Here is a 20,105-nt window from a genome sequence, read left to right as displayed (position 1 = left end):
CATAATATAGGATCATGGGGTCCAAGTGCCCCTGGCAAAGTAATGGACTGGCACCCCCATCCCCCCATATTTTTTTAATAATTACACTCACTACTTATAATGTCTCCTGAGCCAGCCCCCATGTTTCATCAGCCATTACCTCCTTTGGTCTCCCCAGCCATCTCCCTTCTGTCTCTCCACCCATCCTCCTTCTGTCTCCCCAGCTACCCCCCTTCTGTCTCCCCAGCCATTCCCTTCTGTCTCACCAGCCATCCCCCTTCTGTCTCCCCAGCAATTCATCTTCTCTCTCCCCAGCCATCCTCCTACTGTCTCCCCAGCCATCCTCCTTCTGTCTCCCTAGCTACCAACCTTATGTCTCCCTAGCTACCCCCCTCTGTCTCCCCAGCCATTCCCCTTCTGTCTGCCCAGCCATCCTCCTTCTGTCTCCCTAGCTACCCCCTTCTGTCTCCCTAGCAACCCCCCTTCTGTCTCCCCAGCCATTACCCTTCTGTCTGCCCAGTCATCCCCCTTCTGTCTCCCCAGCCATACTCCTTCTGTCTTCCCAGCCATCCCCTTCTGTCTCTCCAGCCATTCCTCTTCTGTCTCCCCAGCCATACTCCTTCTGTCTCACCAGCCATCCCTCTTCTGTCTCTCCAGCCATCCCCCTTCTGTCTCCCCAGCCATCTCACTTCTGTCTCCCTAGCCATCCCCCTTCTGTCTCCCCACCTTTTCCCCTTCTGTCTCCTTAGCCATCCCTTTATGTATCCCCAGCCATCCCCTTCTGTCTCCCCAGCCATCCTCCTTCTGTCTCCCCAGCCACTCCCCTTCTGTCTCCCCATCCATCCTCCTTCTGTCTCCACAGTTACCCCTCTCCTGTCTCCCCAGCCATCCCACATGTCTCCCCAGCTACCCTCCTTCTGTCTCCCCAGCTACCCGCCTTCTGTCTCCACAGCCAACCCCCTTCTGTCCCCCCAGCCATCCTCCTTCTGTCTCCCCAGCCATCCTCCTTCTGTCTCCCCAGCATCCCATTCTGTCTCCCCAGCTACCCTCCTTCTGTCTCCACAGCTACCCCTCTTCTGTCTCCACAGCCAACCTCCTTCTGTCCCCCCAGCCATCCTCCTTCTGTCTCCCTAGCTACCCTCCTTCTGTCACCCTCAGCCATCCCCCTTCTGTCTCCCCAGCCATCCCTTCTGTCTCCCCAACCATCCCCCTTCTATCAGAGCCAAAATCACTCCCACTGACATCACTAGTGATGTCAGTGGGGCCGGCTTCAGACGGTAGGCGTTCCCTTGGGAATGCCTCCGTCTGGCAGGCACGCCCCCTGCACGCCCACCAAAGGGGGTGTGCTGTCAGTCACCATCGACAGCACGCCCCCTTTGATGAGACACTCCGAGCGAAGGAAAGTCCTTCGCTCGTCGGGTCTCGCGCATGTGCACGATGGAGCTCCCTCCGTCGTGCGCATGCGCAGTGGGGACCATCGACCCACTTGCGAGTGGACAGCCGCTCGCGAGTGGGTCTGAATGACCCCCTATATTTGATAGGTTTAGAAGAGGAGAGAAAAAAAAAAAAAGAAAAGACTCCTATCAGGGCACACTCCTGTGCTGTATTGATGGCTACAAAATTAGTATAGGAGAAATAGGACAAACTGATTACATCTAAGTGAGATCATGATCATATGTGAAATTTACATTAATGTCTCAATTAGCAGACAGACCACCATATATTTACCCATTTAATATATCTGAAATAGATGTATTGATGTTGATATTAAAACTAAAGTTTATTAAATTCTTAAAATGAAACATAGACACTCAAAATCAACTTATTATACAAAGACAGCATAGACAAATAAGAACATTAATAGTGTATGATACACTATATCTATTAACAGTGATCCACTATATCCAGGTCTATTTGACAGTACTGGAAGTATAGTTATAAATATTTGCTAATGATATACACAACTGAAATCGACAATTCATCGAAATGCCACCCTAAATAGTACACATGCGATAATTCACTAATCACAGAAACCATGCATATGGTGCTGGGGGTATAGTTATAAATATATGCACAATTGAAATAGATAATTCATCAAAGTACCACCCTACCTAGTACACATATTAAGATGCAATATTTCAATGATCACAGGAAACATACATATGGTATGTCTAGTGAAAGTAGTCCCTCAGTAATCCACCGGAACCAGTGAAAAAATAATACATAAGATGAGCCCACCACAGCCTTCTAATGTGATATTAGTTAATAAAGGTGTAATGTACTGTTATCTAGGGTAGGATATTCTAAGGTTGAGTGGATCCACCTGTATATTTAGATATACAAATAACATATAAATATAAAAAACATGTATCACAATTGACATACAAATACAAAACTAAAGGCGAAATAATAAACCAATACATACAACATGCAAAAGGTATAATGATACCACAATATTAAAATGCTGAACACCACGGATACCACCTATATATATAATATGGAGGTTATTAGAGGCGTCCCTCTATTCCGATCTGGGAGAGTACATATGGTACTAAATATTTTCCTAATATAGATACAGGTATAGAGTGGTGTGCTTATATGCCCAGGATCTGCTGTTGCCTGTCTTAGATATTAGAGGACAGGGAATGAGAGTCCCAGGAACTGGCACCAGAAATTAGAAAGCTGCTTCTGCTGTTACAGCCCAGTCTCACCAGTATCCCTGTTGCCGTACAGCAGCGCAGGGAATCCAGGCAGCTGGCTATAATGAGAGAGCAGGAAAAAGTAGAAGGAAGAAAGTACCTGCCAATATTGTCTCCCTTCTGTATGATCGTCCGTGGTGCAGGGGTCCAGAGAGCGCACTGTGGAGCCCACCAGCAGGCTGTCTGACACGTGTTTCGCCGGGGCTTTATCAAAGGAAGCACCATGCTGTCATGTGCATGCCAGAAATAAATAGTGCTGGCTGTAAGCTGATAGGTTGCTGTTTGTTATTGACAGCATAATCCACCAATGGGCATGTGGTATTGAATAAGGGGAGGGAGCAGTATATGCTGTTCGGCTGATATAATCTGTCTCTTAGACAAGGAGCTGGCCTGATCGTCAGCTGTGTCAATTACGCTGCAAATCTATGGTAAACTCTCATTATATCACCTAAACCCATATAAAGAGAAATAGTTGTAACAACAGAAAGTGACCCACTGTGTACTAGGTTAGTATCCATTATTAAATATAACACTATATTTGATGTTTTGAGTTTTATTGGCATCGTCTCAGTCAATAGTTTGAATTTAAAAAAATGATGCCTTTTCCTCACTTGTCTCATAATAATAATGTAGAACTCTCTAGTTGGGGTCACTCTTTACTAATACTAGATTGATAATTAAAAAATAGCATTTATTGGATATGCATTAAAATATCTGCCAAAAACAAATACAGATCCTAAATAGCACAATTAACAATCAATATTGGACAAAACAAAACACAATACTAAACACTAATATAGGAAGCAAAGTGAAATATGAGTCAGTGGAGTGACTTCAGGAGAAAGGGTTATATATACAACAAGTATGGTCATATGGAAAAGCCCACTTAATGAGCCCCCCTCGAGATGTCAATCCAAACAATATAATGTTAATAGTATTGTGATTATACACAGAAAAAATAAGTTCCATGAAAATAAATTTCATGACATATCACAGCAACAACACACATATAATATAATAAATCTCAAAATTACAAAAATTGTCAAAAATTGTTGAATATCATCAGATATCGGTAGAGAACTCTCAATGTGTATATCTTCAGGTTAATCAGATAGAGAAATAGTAAGTCTATCATATATGAAAAAAATGAAAATCCATAAAAAAGAGAGGAGACAATAATAAACTTGTGTAACAGACTATGGGTCCACCGATTGCCGTATATAAATTGTTACAGGTACCACAGAAAATAAGATTATAGATTAAGTGTGAAAATATAGGTAAGATATACCCTTTGTATGGTGTCAAGGCAACAGCTGCTGCCTGTCATTATGTACCCAGTGAATGACACGTGAGCGTGTTGTCAGACTTGCCCAAGGGTATAGAAAAGTGTATTGAGCATCTACTGTTAAGTCTGATGTGAAAAAGGAACCTGATGTGTAAATAGTGCAGGAACCTATTCAGATCTAGCCTTAATGAGAGTGCCCATAGTAAAAAGTATATTGTAGTAAATATGTGACATAAGGTCAGATAAAGGCCACAGTATGTGATCGTCCCCAATGCTGCTGCTACTCACATGTCATATGGGCAGTGGTGAGTAGTGAGAAGCCTAGGATCGTATACTGTGGTAAGAAGAAAGTAAAATATTGGCAGCACTGTAGTCCATGTAAGGTAAGTTATGCTCTGGTTGCCTCTGGGGTAGTGCAGGGCTAATCACTCACACATAACACAAATGGTCTATACGTGCGCCTGGAAATGAAAATAGTGTGGTACCTGATCGCTCTAGTGAGAATCGGCATGGGGTGAACAGAAGTCTGCCATCACCGGAGTCCTCAGCGTGTAGTGCTGTGAGATCCCGCCTGTACACAGTGGGAGTGCACCTGATCCGAGACGCGCGTTTCACGTGCTGCTTCCTCAGTCGGATGCCGGTTACCTCACACAGGTGATCTTTAACCTATGCGTTAACCAATCAGAGGGCTAGGTACTGCTGTGCATATGTTAAACGCCCAGTGATAGGTCAAACTAAACTCACTCCTGATTGGCCCAATTACGAGAAACCAGGGAAAGAAGAAATTAAATAATACCACGTGATCACAACAATACCACGTGACTTATTAATCGAGAATTATGATGTTTATGGCTAAATAATGTTAAAAGACAAGAGTAAATGTGTAAAATGAGAGTACAAAAACTTAATGGATCTCTGGACCCAAGATTATAAACAGTGTTTATATAATTGTATACACTCGTTTTTTTATATGATAAGTATAAATAAGTGCTGACAGTAGGAGAGTGACGGGGAGGAGGTGATCGGAGGGTAATTGCAGAATTTATATATATAGAGAATCACTGTGTTATATGTTAAGCAAGTGATAGGAAGTAATAATGATCATGTAGATAAAGTGAAAAAAGTGAGAAAAAAGTGTATGTAGATATGATATTGGTGAATTAATATAAGGGGTAACGAGAATCATTATCCTGATTTAGGATAAATAGTGGAGACTATGTGCTTATAATGAAATAAAATTGTGTATATATGATTAATGGAAGAAAAGTAAACTAAAATAAAATAAAACAAAAAATTACAAAATAAAAAATATTTATAAATAGTGAAATGATGTGAGGTAGTGTCTGTATAGTATTCTAAACAATTGTGAATGAAAAAAATTGTGAAAATAAAAGATTATATAGTAGAACATAAATTGATATAAAAAATAAATCAGTGAAATAGAAATGTGAAAATTAATAATATTAAGAAATTATTTAGAAAAATTAAATAAGTAAAAGGTCCGAGTCAATATGAGGTTGATAAAATTAATTAACGTTTAACATTACAGTAGGCCTTTTATACTAAAAGCTATGAGGAAAATCATTCTATGATCCTTTATTCTTCCTATGAAAAGGAAGAGAAGTTAATCATTTCATTTAGTCCATAAGGACTGACCGTATTGAGCCTGAATGTCCATTGGCTTTCTCGCTGTAGTAATACTCTCATAAGGTTGCCACCTCTCACACCTAGTCTGACATGCTCAAGTCCAAATGCTTTAAGACTTTGCGTGGTTCCGTTATGATGTCTCAGGAAATGTCGGGCAACAGAAGTTAATTTCTTCATTTTCGTAAGGTCATGGTGGGCATTTCTAATGTTACCTACATGTTCCAAGATCCTTTGTTTAAATATGCGGGTGGTCATGCCTATGTATCTAAGGTTGCAGCTACACTCTAGACAATATACAACCCCCATGGCATCACAATTAATGAATTGTTTTAATTCAATGTTGTGGCCAAATTTGTCCGTAACATGATCTTTTTTAATAATGTACGGACAGGCCTTACACTTGCCACAGGGGAAAGTGCCTCTTAACTTGGGTTTTCTCCTAACATTGCCCACGTAGTGACTTTTCACTAGTCTGTCTTTTAGGTTATAGGATCTCCGCCAGCTAAAAGTGGGTTTATCCTGTAGGGATTTCCGTAAGTCGTGATCCATTAGAAGGATGTGCCAGTGTCGTGTGACAATCTTTTGGAGATCCTTCCATTCGTTACAGAAGTTTGTTATAAAGCGTATCTGATCTGAATCTTGTTCAAGTTTCTTACTATTGGAGAAGATCAGAGTGTGTCTGTCTGTTTTTAATGCCAGATGTTTGGCGGTCTTAATCATTTTTTTACTGTAACCTCTATTAAGTAGGCGTGTGGTAAGATCTTCAGATTTTGCCATAAAAGTCTCTACTGTGGAGCAATTCCTTCTGAGTCTAAGAAACTCGCCTTTAGGTAGATTTCTAATAGTCGGCGGAAAATGTGCACTGTTACTATGTAAGAGGTTATTTGTAGCTGTCTCTTTTCTAAACAGTTCCGTTAGGAGATGTTTTTCCTTATCTAGGAACAGATGTAAATCCAAGAAAGTTGCCTTCTCTGTACTAATTGTGTGTGTTAATTTTAAATTGATGGAATTATTGTTCAATTCTTGAATGAAGGCCAATAGGTCAGTGTAGCTGCCCTGCCAAATCATGAAAATATCATCGATGTATCTCAGCCATGTTGTTATATGGCTGGTATGATGATCGTTACTCTCATTGAAGACTATCTCCCTCTCCCACCATCCGAGGAACAGGTTGGCATAGGTGGGCGCACATGCCGCGCCCATCGCCGTTCCTCGGATCTGTAGGAAGAATTTGTCATCGAAAGTAAAGAAATTTCTTTGTAAAATGAACTCCAATAAGTTCAAAAGAAATCCTTTAAATTCATCCATACCCTCAATTTGCAGGAAATACCGAATCGCTGAAATGCCTATCTCATGTATAATGCATGTGTAGAGGGACTCCACATCAAGTGTCACAAGCAGATGGTCTTCCTCTAGTTGTATATCATGTATTTTCCTCAATACCTCCCTTGTATCTTGAACAAAAGATGGTAAGGTTTCCACATGGTGACGAAGATGTTGATCCAAGAAAACACTGGCCTGTTCTAATAATCCTCCTATTCCGGACACTATAGGTCGTCCGGGGGGATTTATTAGATCTTTATGGATTTTAGGTAGCATATAAAATTTTGGTGTTTTGGGTTTGTCCACAAGTAGAAATGTTTGTTCAGTTTTAGTAATGGTCCCTTCATTAAATGCATCATTAATAAGTTTATGATACAGTAAGTTAAAGAGTTCCATGGGATTGAAGAGCATCTGTTTGTAGCACGTTTTGTCATTTAGTTGTTTGTAAGCTTCTATGAGGTATTTGTCTTTGGGCCAAAGGACTATATTGCCTCCTTTATCGGAAGGTTTGATAATTATGTCGTCCCACTTCTCTATTTCCTTGAGTGCCCATCTTTCCTCATGGCTCAAGTTGTCCCTGAGATGGCTAACGGTATTTTTGTTCTTCTCTAAGTTGTCCATATCTCGAGAAATGAGGTCTAGGAAAATCCTTACCTCTGGGCAAATATTATCTAGTGGTGTGAAAGTACTTTTCTTCTTACAGATCTTCCTGGAGGTGGTATCTGTTCCTCCTAAATTAACAGAACGATCTGTGGGTTCCGTCAATTCCTCTAGATCTACGAGGGCCTGCAATTCTTCCTCTGTATTAAAAGTGGAAGGGACGTTGACCGAAGAAGAATCTGTCATTTCCATTTGATCCATACCAGCATCTGTTTCATATTTGTTAGAGAAGAATTTTTTAAGTAGCAGTTTACGTCCAAAAAGACGTAAGTCTTTCTCCCACGTAAATCTGTTTAGTGACGTGCTGGGAGAGAAGGATAAGCCCTTGCTAAGAACTTTCATATCTGCTGCAGTAAGTTGTCTTGAGGATAGGTTAATTACTTTGAGGTTCGTGGTGTCACTAACTACTTCTTGCGGGTTCTGGATGACTGTCTGAGTGGTGTCGGAGAGTCCCATGTTCTTACTTCTCTGCATCTTCTTATTACTTCTCCTCGTCCTCCTCCTCTTGGGCGATGTCCCCTTGCACTCCTGCTTTCTTCTAAAAAAGAGAGCGTAGTTCTTCTTGGGGGTGATAAATGATCTTCCGTGCCTGATGATTCTGTCTCGGAGGAGCTGTAGTTCATGGGTCGTCTCTGTTCTCTGTTACTTGTTTGTGATTTCCATTTAAAGATATTACCCTGGGAGAAGTCTTTTTTATCTCTTATAAATTTGTGACGTTTTCTTTCTATGAGAGTTTCTTCATATATTTGTAGGTCTTCTTTGATTTTTTCAAAAGATTTTTGAAATAAGTTATCTTTCTCCCACTGTTCTAACGTTTTTCCTAGTGCTTCAACTTACTTATCCACCTCCTCTAGTATCAATAAATTATGTTTCAATAGGATGTTCATAAGATCCTGAGAGCATTTTAAAAGGCAAGCTTCCCAGTCATTTTTGAGAGTAGTGGTAGCGAGTTCAAACGTAGGAAAAATTTTTGGTCTAAGTCCTCGAGGGACAATTTTCTGCTTTAAGTAGTTCTCAATTGTTGTTAATTCCCAGTTGGTTCTGGTTTGTTTTTGTAATATAAATTTAAGTTTTTTGAGGTCTTCTTCCCAGTTTAAGTCATTAGATAGATCAGTGAGTGCACTGTGGAAGATACTATTTAGTTCCTCCGCAGTTTTACGTTTTGTGCTTAGTTCATTTTTAAGGCTAAATGCCATGCTATATCGTCCGCTCCCTAAGAGTGTAACGTTAATGGCAGCAAGTAAAATAAAAAAAAATTAAATTTCTAAGTAATATATGCGTAGTATATCGCCTTTAGTAATTATAAGTATATCCGTGCATCAAAAAAACAGGAACCTGGGATAACCCAGAAAAAATCGTAATAAAAAACCAGGAAAAGGGAATTGGAGAAGTTCAATGAGCACAGGATAAAGAGGTCACTGATATGTAGATATAGATATTGACAGATCCACAATCATAAGAAACAATTAAACCCACTATCCAATAGGGGTATACAAATTATTGTTAGTTATGTGGAGGTGCTCCCCTGAGAGTATGAATTAATGAGAAGAATGAGGAAGAAAGAAGAACTCTCTAGTTGGGGTCACTCTTTACTAATACTAGATTGATAATTAAAAAATAGCATTTATTGGATATGCATTAAAATATCTGCCAAAAACAAATACAGATCCTAAATAGCACAATTAACAATCAATATTGGACAAAACAAAACACAATACTAAACACTAATATAGGAAGCAAAGTGAAATATGAGTCAGTGGAGTGACTTCAGGAAAAAGGGTTATATATACAACAAGTATGGTCATATGGAAAAGCCCACTTAATGAGCCCCCCTCGAGATGTCAATCCAAACAATATAATGTTAATAGTATTGTGATTATACACAGAAAAAATAAGTTCCATGAAAATAAATTTCATGACATATCACAGCAACAACACACATATAATATAATAAATCTCAAAATTACAAAAATTGTCAAAAATTGTTGAATATCATCAGATATTGGTAGAGAACTCTCAATGTGTATATCTTCAGGTTAATCAGATAGAGAAATAGTAAGTCTATCATATATGAAAAAAATGAAAATCCATAAAAAAGAGAGGAGACAATAATAAACTTGTGTAACAGACTATGGGTCCACCGATTGCCGTATATAAATTGTTACAGGTACCACAGAAAATAAGATTATAGATTAAGTGTGAAAATATAGGTAAGATATACCCTTTGTATGGTGTCAAGGCAACAGCTGCTGCCTGTCATTATGTACCCAGTGAATGACACGTGAGCGTGTTGTCAGACTTGCCCAAGGGTATAGAAAAGTGTATTGAGCATCTACTGTTAAGTCTGATGTGAAAAAGGAACCTGATGTGTAAATAGTGCAGGAACCTATTCAGATCTAGCCTTAATGAGAGTGCCCATAGTAAAAAGTATATTGTAGTAAATATGTGACATAAGGTCAGATAAAGGCCACAGTATGTGATCGTCCCCAATGCTGCTGCTACTCACATGTCATATGGGCAGTGGTGAGTAGTGAGAAGCCTAGGATCGTATACTGTGGTAAGAAGAAAGTAAAATATTGGCAGCACTGTAGTCCATGTAAGGTAAGTTATGCTCTGGTTGCCTCTGGGGTAGTGCAGGGCTAATCACTCACACATAACACAAATGGTCTATACGTGCGCCTGGAAATGAAAATAGTGTGGTACCTGATCGCTCTAGTGAGAATCGGCATGGGGTGAACAGAAGTCTGCCATCACCGGAGTCCTCAGCGTGTAGTGCTGTGAGATCCCGCCTGTACACAGCGGGAGTGCACCTGATCCGAGATGCGCGTTTCACGTGCTGCTTCCTCAGTCGGATGCCGGTTACCTCACACAGGTGATCTTTAACCTATGCGTTAACCAATCAGAGGGCTAGGTACTGCTGTGCATATGTTAAACGCCCAGTGATAGGTCAAACTAAACTCACTCCTGATTGGCCCAATTACGAGAAACCAGGGAAAGAAGAAATTAAATAATACCACGTGATCACAACAATACCACGTGACTTACTAATCGAGAATTATGATGTTTATGGCTAAATAATGTTAAAAGACAAGAGTAAATGTGTAAAATGAGAGTACAAAAACTTAATGGATCTCTGGACCCAAGATTATAAACAGTGTTTATATAATTGTATACACTCGTTTTTTTATATGATAAGTATAAATAAGTGCTGACAGTAGGAGAGTGACGGGGAGGAGGTGATCGGAGGGTAATTGCAGAATTTATATATATAGAGAATCACTGTGTTATGTGTTAAGCAAGTGATAGGAAGTAATAATGATCATGTAGATAAAGTGAAAAAAGTGAGAAAAAAGTGTATGTAGATATGATATTGGTGAATTAATATAAGGGGTAACGAGAATCATTATCCTGATTTAGGATAAATAGTGGAGACTATGGCCCTCATTCAGAGCCGTACGCTCTGAGCAGAGCGCACGCTCTGAATGAGGGCCGGGCTCCATGAAAATGGAGCGTCCTCCTGGACGCTCGTATAGCTGTGGGTCACCACCCACAGGCTATACGAGCGTGCATTGTGATGGCCGCGGTGGTCGTGACTAGGGGTGTGCACCGGCCACTTTTCGTGTTTTGTGTTTTGGTTTTGGATCTGGATCTTTCTTCGTGTTTTGGATCTGGATTGGTTTTGCCAAAACCACCCTTCCGTGTTTTGGGTTCTGGGTTTTGTGTTTTGGATCTGTATTTTTTTTTAAAAAAGCATAAAAACAGCTAAAATCACAGAATTTGTAGGTTTTTCTGCTCCTATGCTATTATTAACCTCAATAACCTTAATTTCCACTCATTTCCAGTCTATTCTGAACACCTCACACCTCACAATAGTGTTTTTATGTCCAAAACGTTGCACCGAGGTAGCTGGATGACTATGCTAAGCGACACGAGTGGGCGGCACAAACACGTGACCCATCTAGGCGTGAAACTGCAGTGGCAGACAGGATGGCAGTTTGAAAAACTAGGCCCCAAACTGTACATAATGCAAAGAAAAAAAAGAGGTGCAAGATGGAATTGTCCTTGGGCCCTCCCACCCACCCTTATGTTGTATAAACAGGACATGCACACTTTAACAAACCAATCATTTCAGCGCCAGGGTCTGCCACACAACTGTGGCTGAAATGATTGGTTCGTTTGGGCCCCCACAAAACAAGCTGCCAATTAATGTGTCCCTGCACAAACTGGCTCTATGGAGGCAAGATGTCATCCTCATCCTCCTCATCCACCGATTCCTCACCCTCTTCAGTGTGTACATCCTCATCCTCACAAAGTATTAACTCGTCCCCACTTGAATCCACCACCACAGGTCCCTCTGTACCTTCTGGAGGCTGGTCTCCCTGGAAGAGCTGATAATTCATTTTGATGAACATCATCTTCTCCACATTCTGTGGAAGCAACCTCCTACGCCTTTCGCTGACAAGGTTCCCGGCTGCACTAAACACTCTTTCGGAGTACACACTGGAGGGGGGGCAACTCAGGTAAAATAGAGCCAGTTTGTACAGGGGCCTCCAAATTGCCTCTTTTTCCTGCCAGTACAGGTATGGACTGTCTGCCATGCCTACTTGGATGCTGTCACCGATGTAATCCTCCACCATTCTGTCAATGGTGACAGTATCATATGCAGTGACAGTAGACATGTCAGAAATTGTTGCCAGGTCCTTCAGTCCGGACCAGATGTCCAAACTTGGTCCTGCCTGTCCTGCATCACCGCCAGCGGGTTGCTTAGGATACCTAAGTTTTTTCCTGGCAGCCCCAGTTGCAGGAGAAAATGAAGAAGGAGCTGTTGACGTGTCACGTTCCGCTTCAGCTGACAGTGTGTTCACCAGCAGGTCTTTGCACCTCTGCAGGCTTGTGTCGGCCGGAAAGAGAGACACCACATAGGCTTTAAACCTAGGATCGAGCACGGTGGCCAAAATGTAGTGGTCTGATTTCAACAGATTGACCACCCTGGAATCCTGGCAAAGCGAATGAAGGGCTTCATCCACAAGTCCCACATGCCGAGCGGAATCGCTCCGTCTTAGCTCCTCCTTCACTTTCTCCAGCTGCTTCTGCAAAAGCCTGATGAGGGGAATGACCTGACTCAAGCTGGCAGTGTCTGAACTGACTTCACGTGTGGCAAGTTCGAAGGGCTGGAGAACCTTGCACAACACGGAAATCATTCTCCACTGCGCTTGAGTCAGGTGCATACCCCCTCCTTTGCCTATGTCATAGGTGGATGTATAGGCTTGTATGGCCTTTTGCTGCTCCTCCATCCTCTGAAGCATATAGAGGGTTGAGTTCCACCGTGTCACAACCTCTTGCTTCAGGTGATGGCGGGGCAGGTTCAAGAGTGTTTGCTGGCGCTCCAGTCTTCGGCACGCAGTCGCTGAATGGCGAAAGTGGCCAGAAATTTTTCGGGCCACCCAAAGCGTCTCCTGCACGCCCCTGTCGCTTTTCAGAAAATTCTGCACCACCAAGTTTATTGTGTGAGCAAAACATGGGACGTGCTGGAATTTGCCCAGATGTAATGCCCGCACAATATTGGTGGCGTTGTCAGATATCACAAATCCCCAGGAGAGTCTAAGTGGGGTAAGCCACTGGGCGATGATTTCCCTCAGTTTCTCTAAGAGGTTGTCGGCGGTGTGCCTCTTACTGAAACCGGTGATACACAGCGTAGCCTGCCTTGTAACGAGCTGGCGTTTCTGAGATGCTGCTACTGGTGACGCTGCTGCTGTTGCTGCGTAAGGTGATACATCTACCCAGTGGGCTGTCACAGTCATATAGTCCTTAGTCTGCCCTGTTCCACTTGTCCACATGTCCGTGGTTAAGTGGACATTGTGTACAACGGCATTTTTCAGGACACTGAGGACACTTTTTCTGACGTTTCTGTACAGTCTCGGTATCGCCTGCCTAGTGAAGTGGAATCTAGACGGTATTTGGAACCGGGGACACACTACCTCCATCAATTGTCTAAATCCCACTGCACTAATGGCGGATACCGGACGCACGTCTAACACCAACATAGCAGTCAAGGCCTCAGTTATACGTTTTGCTTCAGGATGACTGCTGTCGTACTTCATCCTCCTCGCTAAGGACTGTTGGAGGGTCAATTGTTTAGTAAAAGTAGTGGTGTTCCTACTTCCTCTCTGGGATGATGAACGACTCCCAGCAGCAGCAACAGCAGCAGCGGCAGCAGTAGGCGTAGCAATGCAGGATCCTCCAGAGGAATCCCGGATAGGAGAGTCAGTCATGCCAGTGACATGGCCTGCAGGACTACTTCCGATCCTGACTAAGGAGGAAATTGACGAGGAGGGAGTTGACGGTGTGGTTTGCAGGCGCTTGGATACAACAGGACAACGGGATTTAGGTGTCCCTGGACTGCTTACGGTCTTAGCCAAAGTTTCTGAACTTGACAGTAACTTTTTATGAACGCGCTGCAGGTGCCGTATAAGGGAGGATGTTCCTAGGTGGTTGACGTCCCTACCCCTACTTATTTCACCTTTACATATGGTACATATGGCAAGACAGTTGTTGTCCGGATTTGGATAGAAATATTGCCAGACCAAAGAGGTGGAATGTTTGGTCTTCTGCCCAGGCATGACCGTGATGGGCTTTTTCATCCCACGGACAACAACTGTCTCCCCCGGAGCCTGATTTAAACAAACCACATCACCATCAGAATCCTCCTCGCCAACTTCCTCCTCAGCGCCAGCTACACCAGTATCCTCATCCTGTTGTACTTCAACAGTGACATCTTCAATTTGCATATCAGCAAGTGGACTGTGGGTGCTCCTTTCAGCACTTGCAGGGGGCATGCAAATGGTGGAAAGAGCCACCTCTTCCCGTCCAGTGCTGGGAAGGTCAGGCATCGCAACCACCACCACACTTGGACTCTCCTTGGGGATTTGTGATATCTTCTTAGAAAGCACAGTTCTTCGCTGTGCTTTTGCCAGCTTAACTCTTTTGATTTTTTTAGTGGGAGGAGGGCTTCCATCGTCATGTGAAGCTGAACCACTAGTCATGAACATACTAGGGATCGACCTTAGCCGTTCCTTGCCACTCCGTGTCGTAAATGGCATATTGGCAAGTTTACGTTTCTCTTCAGCTGATTTAAATGTCTTTTTCAAGGTCATTTTCCTGAACTTTGCCATTTGGGATTGTATGTGCCCTCTACTATGACATTGGGCATCGGCCTTGGCAGACGACGTTGATGGCATGTTATCGTCTATGTCATGACTAGTGGCAGCAGCTTCAGCACTAGGAGGAAGTGGTTCTTGATCTTTCTCTATTTTATTTTTATCGGAGAAAGTTTGGTCCTCCATTTATGTTATATCGATTTGATATATACGTGCGGCTAAACACAGAAAATAATTTTTTTTTTGGTTTGGACTGGAGTGTACTTTGTGGGTTACAGCACCCTTTAACGGTCAAGCCAGCCGGCCCTTTACTTATGACACAGGCGCACTCTTGGCACTACTTTGTTGATGCACGTGCGGCTACTGCGCACACAATTCACAAACACAGAAAATAATTTTTTTTTGGTTTGGACTGGAGTGTACTTTCGGGGGTTACAGCACCCTTTAACGGTCAAGCCAGCCGGCCCTTTACTTATGACACAGGCGCACGCTTGGCACTACTTTGTTGATGCACGTGCGGCTACTGCGCACACAATTCACAAACACAGAAAATAATTTTTTTTTGGTTTGGACTGGAGTGTACTTTCGGGGGTTACAGCACCCTTAACGGTCAAGCCAGCCGGCCCTTTACTTATGACACAGGCGCACGCTTGGCACTACTTTGTTGATGCACGTGTGGCTACTGCGCACACAATTCACAAACACAGAAAATAATTTTTTTTTTGGTTTGGACTGGAGTGTACTTTCGGGGGTTACAGCACCCTTAACGGTCAAGCCAGCCGGCCCTTTACTTATGACACAGGCGCACTCTTGGCACTACTTTGTTGATGCACGTGCGGCTACTGCGCACACAATTCACAAACACAGAAAATAATTTTTTTTTGGTTAGGACTGGAGTGTACTTTCGGGGGTTACAGCACCCTTAACGGTCAAGCCAGCCGGCCCTTTACTTATGACACAGGCGCACGCTTGGCACTACTTTGTTGATGCACGTGTGGCTACTGCGCACACAATTCACAAACACAGAAAATAATTTTTTTTTTGGTTTGGACTGGAGTGTACTTTCGGGGGTTACAGCACCCTTAACGGTCAAGCCAGCCGGCCCTTTACTTATGACACAGGCGCACTCTTGGCACTACTTTGTTGATGCACGTGCGGCTACTGCGCACACAATTCACAAACACAGAAAATAATTTTTTTTTGGTTAGGACTGGAGTGTACTTTCGGGGGTTACAGCACCCTTAACGGTCAAGCCAGCCGGCCCTTTACTTATGACACAGGCGCACGCTTGGCACTACTTTGTTGATGCACGTGTGGCTACTGCGCACACAATTCACAAACACAGAAAATAATTTTTTTTTTGGTTTGGACTGGAGTGTACTTTCGGGGGTTACAGCACCCTTAACGGTCAAGCCAGCCGGCCCTTTACTTATGACACAGGCGCACTCATGGCACTACTTTGTTGATGCACGTGCGGCTACTGCGCACACAATTCACAAACACAGAAAATAATTTTTTTTTGGTTAGGACTGGAGTGTACTTTCGGGGGTTACAGCACCCTTTAACGGTCAAGCCAGCCGGCCCTTTACTTATGACACAGGCGCACGCTTGGCACTACTTTGTTGATGCACGTGCGGCTACTGCGCACACAATTCACAAACACAGAAAATAATTTTTTTTTTGGTTTGGACTGGAGTGTACTTTCGGGGGTTACAGCACCCTTAACGGTCAAGCCAGCCGGCCCTTTACTTATGACACAGGCGCACGCTTGGCACTACTTTGTTGATGCACGTGCGGCTACTGCGCACACAATTCACAAACACAGAAAATAATTTTTTTTTTGGTTTGGACTGGAGTGTACTTGGGGGTTACAGCACCCTTTAACGGTCAAGCCAGCCGGCCCTTTACTTATGACACAGGCGCACGCTTGGCACTACTTTGTTGATGCACGTGCGACTACTGCGCACACAATTCACAAACACAGAAAATAATATTTTTTTTGGTTTGGACTGGAGTGTACTTTCGGGGGTTACAGCACCCTTAACGGTCAAGCCAGCCGGCCCTTTACTTATGACACAGGCGCACGCTTGGCACTACTTTGTTGATGCACGTGCGGCTACTGCGCACACAATTCACAAACACAGAAAATAATTTTTTTTTGGTTTGGACTGGAGTGTACTTTCGGGGGTTACAGCACCCTTAACGGTCAAGCCAGCCGGCCCTTTACTTATGACACAGGCGCACGCTTGGCACTACTTTGTTGATGCACGTGCGGCTACTGCGCACACAATTCACAAACACAGAAAATAATTTTTTTTTTGGTTTGGACTGGAGTGTACTTTCGGGGGTTACAGCACCCTTAACGGTCAAGCCAGCCGGCCCTTTACTTATGACACAGGCGCACTCTTGGCACTACTTTGTTGATGCACGTGCGGCTACTGCGCACACAATTCACAAACACAGAAAATAATTTTTTTTTGGTTAGGACTGGAGTGTACTTTCGGGGGTTACAGCACCCTTTAACGGTCAAGCCAGCCGGCCCTTTACTTATGACACAGGCGCACGCTTGGCACTACTTTGTTGATGCACGTGCGGCTACTGCGCACACAATTCACAAACACAGAAAATAATTTTTTTTTTGGTTTGGACTGGAGTGTACTTTCGGGGGTTACAGCACCCTTAACGGTCAAGCCAGCCGGCCCTTTACTTATGACACAGGCGCACTCTTGGCACTACTTTGTTGATGCACGTGCGGCTACTGCGCACACAATTCACAAACACAGAAAATAATTTTTTTTTGGTTAGGACTGGAGTGTACTTTCGGGGGTTACAGCACCCTTTAACGGTCAAGCCAGCCGGCCCTTTACTTATGACACAGGCGCACGCTTGGCACTACTTTGTTGATGCACGTGCGGCTACTGCGCACACAATTCACAAACACAGAAAATAATTTTTTTTTTGGTTTGGACTGGAGTGTACTTTCGGGGGTTACAGCACCCTTAACGGTCAAGCCAGCCGGCCCTTTACTTATGACACAGGCGCACGCTTGGCACTACTTTGTTGATGCACGTGCGGCTACTGCGCACACAATTCACAAACACAGAAAATAATTTTTTTTTTGGTTTGGACTGGAGTGTACTTGGGGGTTACAGCACCCTTTAACGGTCAAGCCAGCCGGCCCTTTACTTATGACACAGGCGCACGCTTGGCACTACTTTGTTGATGCACGTGCGACTACTGCGCACACAATTCACAAACACAGAAAATAATATTTTTTTTGGTTTGGACTGGAGTGTACTTTCGGGGGTTACAGCACCCTTAACGGTCAAGCCAGCCGGCCCTTTACTTATGACACAGGCGCACGCTTGGCACTACTTTGTTGATGCACGTGCGGCTACTGCGCACACAATTCACAAACACAGAAAATAATTTTTTTTTTGGTTTGGACTGGAGTGTACTTTCGGGGGTTACAGCACCCTTAACGGTCAAGCCAGCCGGCCCTTTACTTATGACACAGGCGCACGCTTGGCACTACTTTGTTGATGCACGTGCGACTACTGCGCACACAATTCACAAACACAGAAAATAATATTTTTTTTGGTTTGGACTGGAGTGTACTTTCGGGGGTTACAGCACCCTTAACGGTCAAGCCAGCCGGCCCTTTACTTATGACACAGGCGCACGCTTGGCACTACTTTGTTGATGCACGTGCGGCTACTGCGCACACAATTCACAAACACAGAAAATAATTTTTTTTTTGGTTTGGACTGGAGTGTACTTTCGGGGGTTACAGCACCCTTAACGGTCAAGCCAGCCGGCCCTTTACTTATGACACAGGCGCACGCTTGGCACTACTTTGTTGATGCACGTGCGGCTACTGCGCACACAATTCACAAACACAGAAAATAATTTTTTTTTTGGTTTGGACTGGAGTGTACTTTCGGGGGTTACAGCACCCTTAACGGTCAAGCCAGCCGGCCCTTTACTTATGACACAGGCGCACGCTTGGCACTACTTTGTTGATGCACGTGCGGCTACTGCGCACACAATTCACAAACACAGAAAATATATTATTTTTTTAGCACTTGGGGGGAGCACCCCTGATGGACAGAGCACCCCCTGGACAACACTACAGCACTCCTTTAGGACTGGGACACTGCACAGGACTTTGGAGTGGACACAGCCCCTATGGAGAACTGACTGCACAACACAGTCCAGCCAGCCCCTATGGACTTTGAAGTAGTGGACACAGCCCCTATTAACAACAGCAGCACAGCACAACACAGCCAGCCCCTATGGACTTTGAAGTAGTGGACAACAGCAGCACTACACTACACTACACTACACAGCCCTAACTCCCACCCTCCCTCTTCACTGTCCACAGCCGAGTGAGAAAATGGCGCCGACGTGTGTACCTTATATAGGATCCAAAACCCGCGAGACTCGGAAGGCGGGAAGATGACGTTTTGCCTCGATTTCAGATCCGAGTCAGGCGGGAAAAGTCGAGCCTGACTCGGATCGGACTCGGATCGGGGGGGCTCGGGGGGGTTCGGATTTCAGAAATCCGAACCCGCTCACCCCTAGTCGTGACCATCGCGACCATCGAAATTGCGAGCCGGAGCCTGCGGTTGAGGTTTTCAACCGCAAGCTCCGGAGTGATTTTGGCTCTATCAGAGCCAAAATCACTCCCACTGACATCACTAGTGATGTCAGTGGGCCGGCTTTTGACGGGAGGCGTTCCCGTGGGAACGCCTCCATCAGGGAGGCACACCCCCGGCACGCCCACCAAAGGGGGCGTGCTGTCAATCAACATTGACAGCACGCCCCCTTTGATCGGACACAACGAGCGAAGGACTTTCCTTCGCTCGTCGCGTCTGGCGCATGCGCACGACGGAGCTCCCTCCGTCGTGCGCATGCTCAGTCCATAACATCGACCCACTTGCGAGCGGACAGCCGCTCGCGAGTGGGTCTGAATCAGGCCCTATGTGCTTATAATGAAATAAAATTGTGACCTTATGTCACATATTTACTACAATATACTTTTTACTATGGGCACTCTCATTAAGGCTAGATCTGAATAGGTTCCTGCACTATTTACACATCAGGTTCCTTTTTCACATCAGACTTAACAGTAGATGCTCAATACACTTTTCTATACCCTTGGGCAAGTCTGACAACACGCTCACGTGTCATTCACTGGGTACATAATGACAGGCAGCAGCTGTTGCCTTGACACCATACAAAGGGTATATCTTACCTATATTTTCACACTTAATCTATAATCTTATTTTCTGTGGTACCTGTAACAATTTATATACGGCAATCGGTGGACCCATAGTCTGTTACACAAGTTTA

The sequence above is a fragment of the Taudactylus pleione genome, unplaced genomic scaffold (assembly GCF_031769625.1).
Source record: "Taudactylus pleione unplaced genomic scaffold, aTauple2 ptg000556l, whole genome shotgun sequence".
Lineage (NCBI taxonomy): Eukaryota > Metazoa > Chordata > Amphibia > Anura > Myobatrachidae > Taudactylus > Taudactylus pleione.
The sequence above is the reverse complement of the archived record's forward strand: the minus strand, read 5'-3'. Positions refer to the sequence as shown.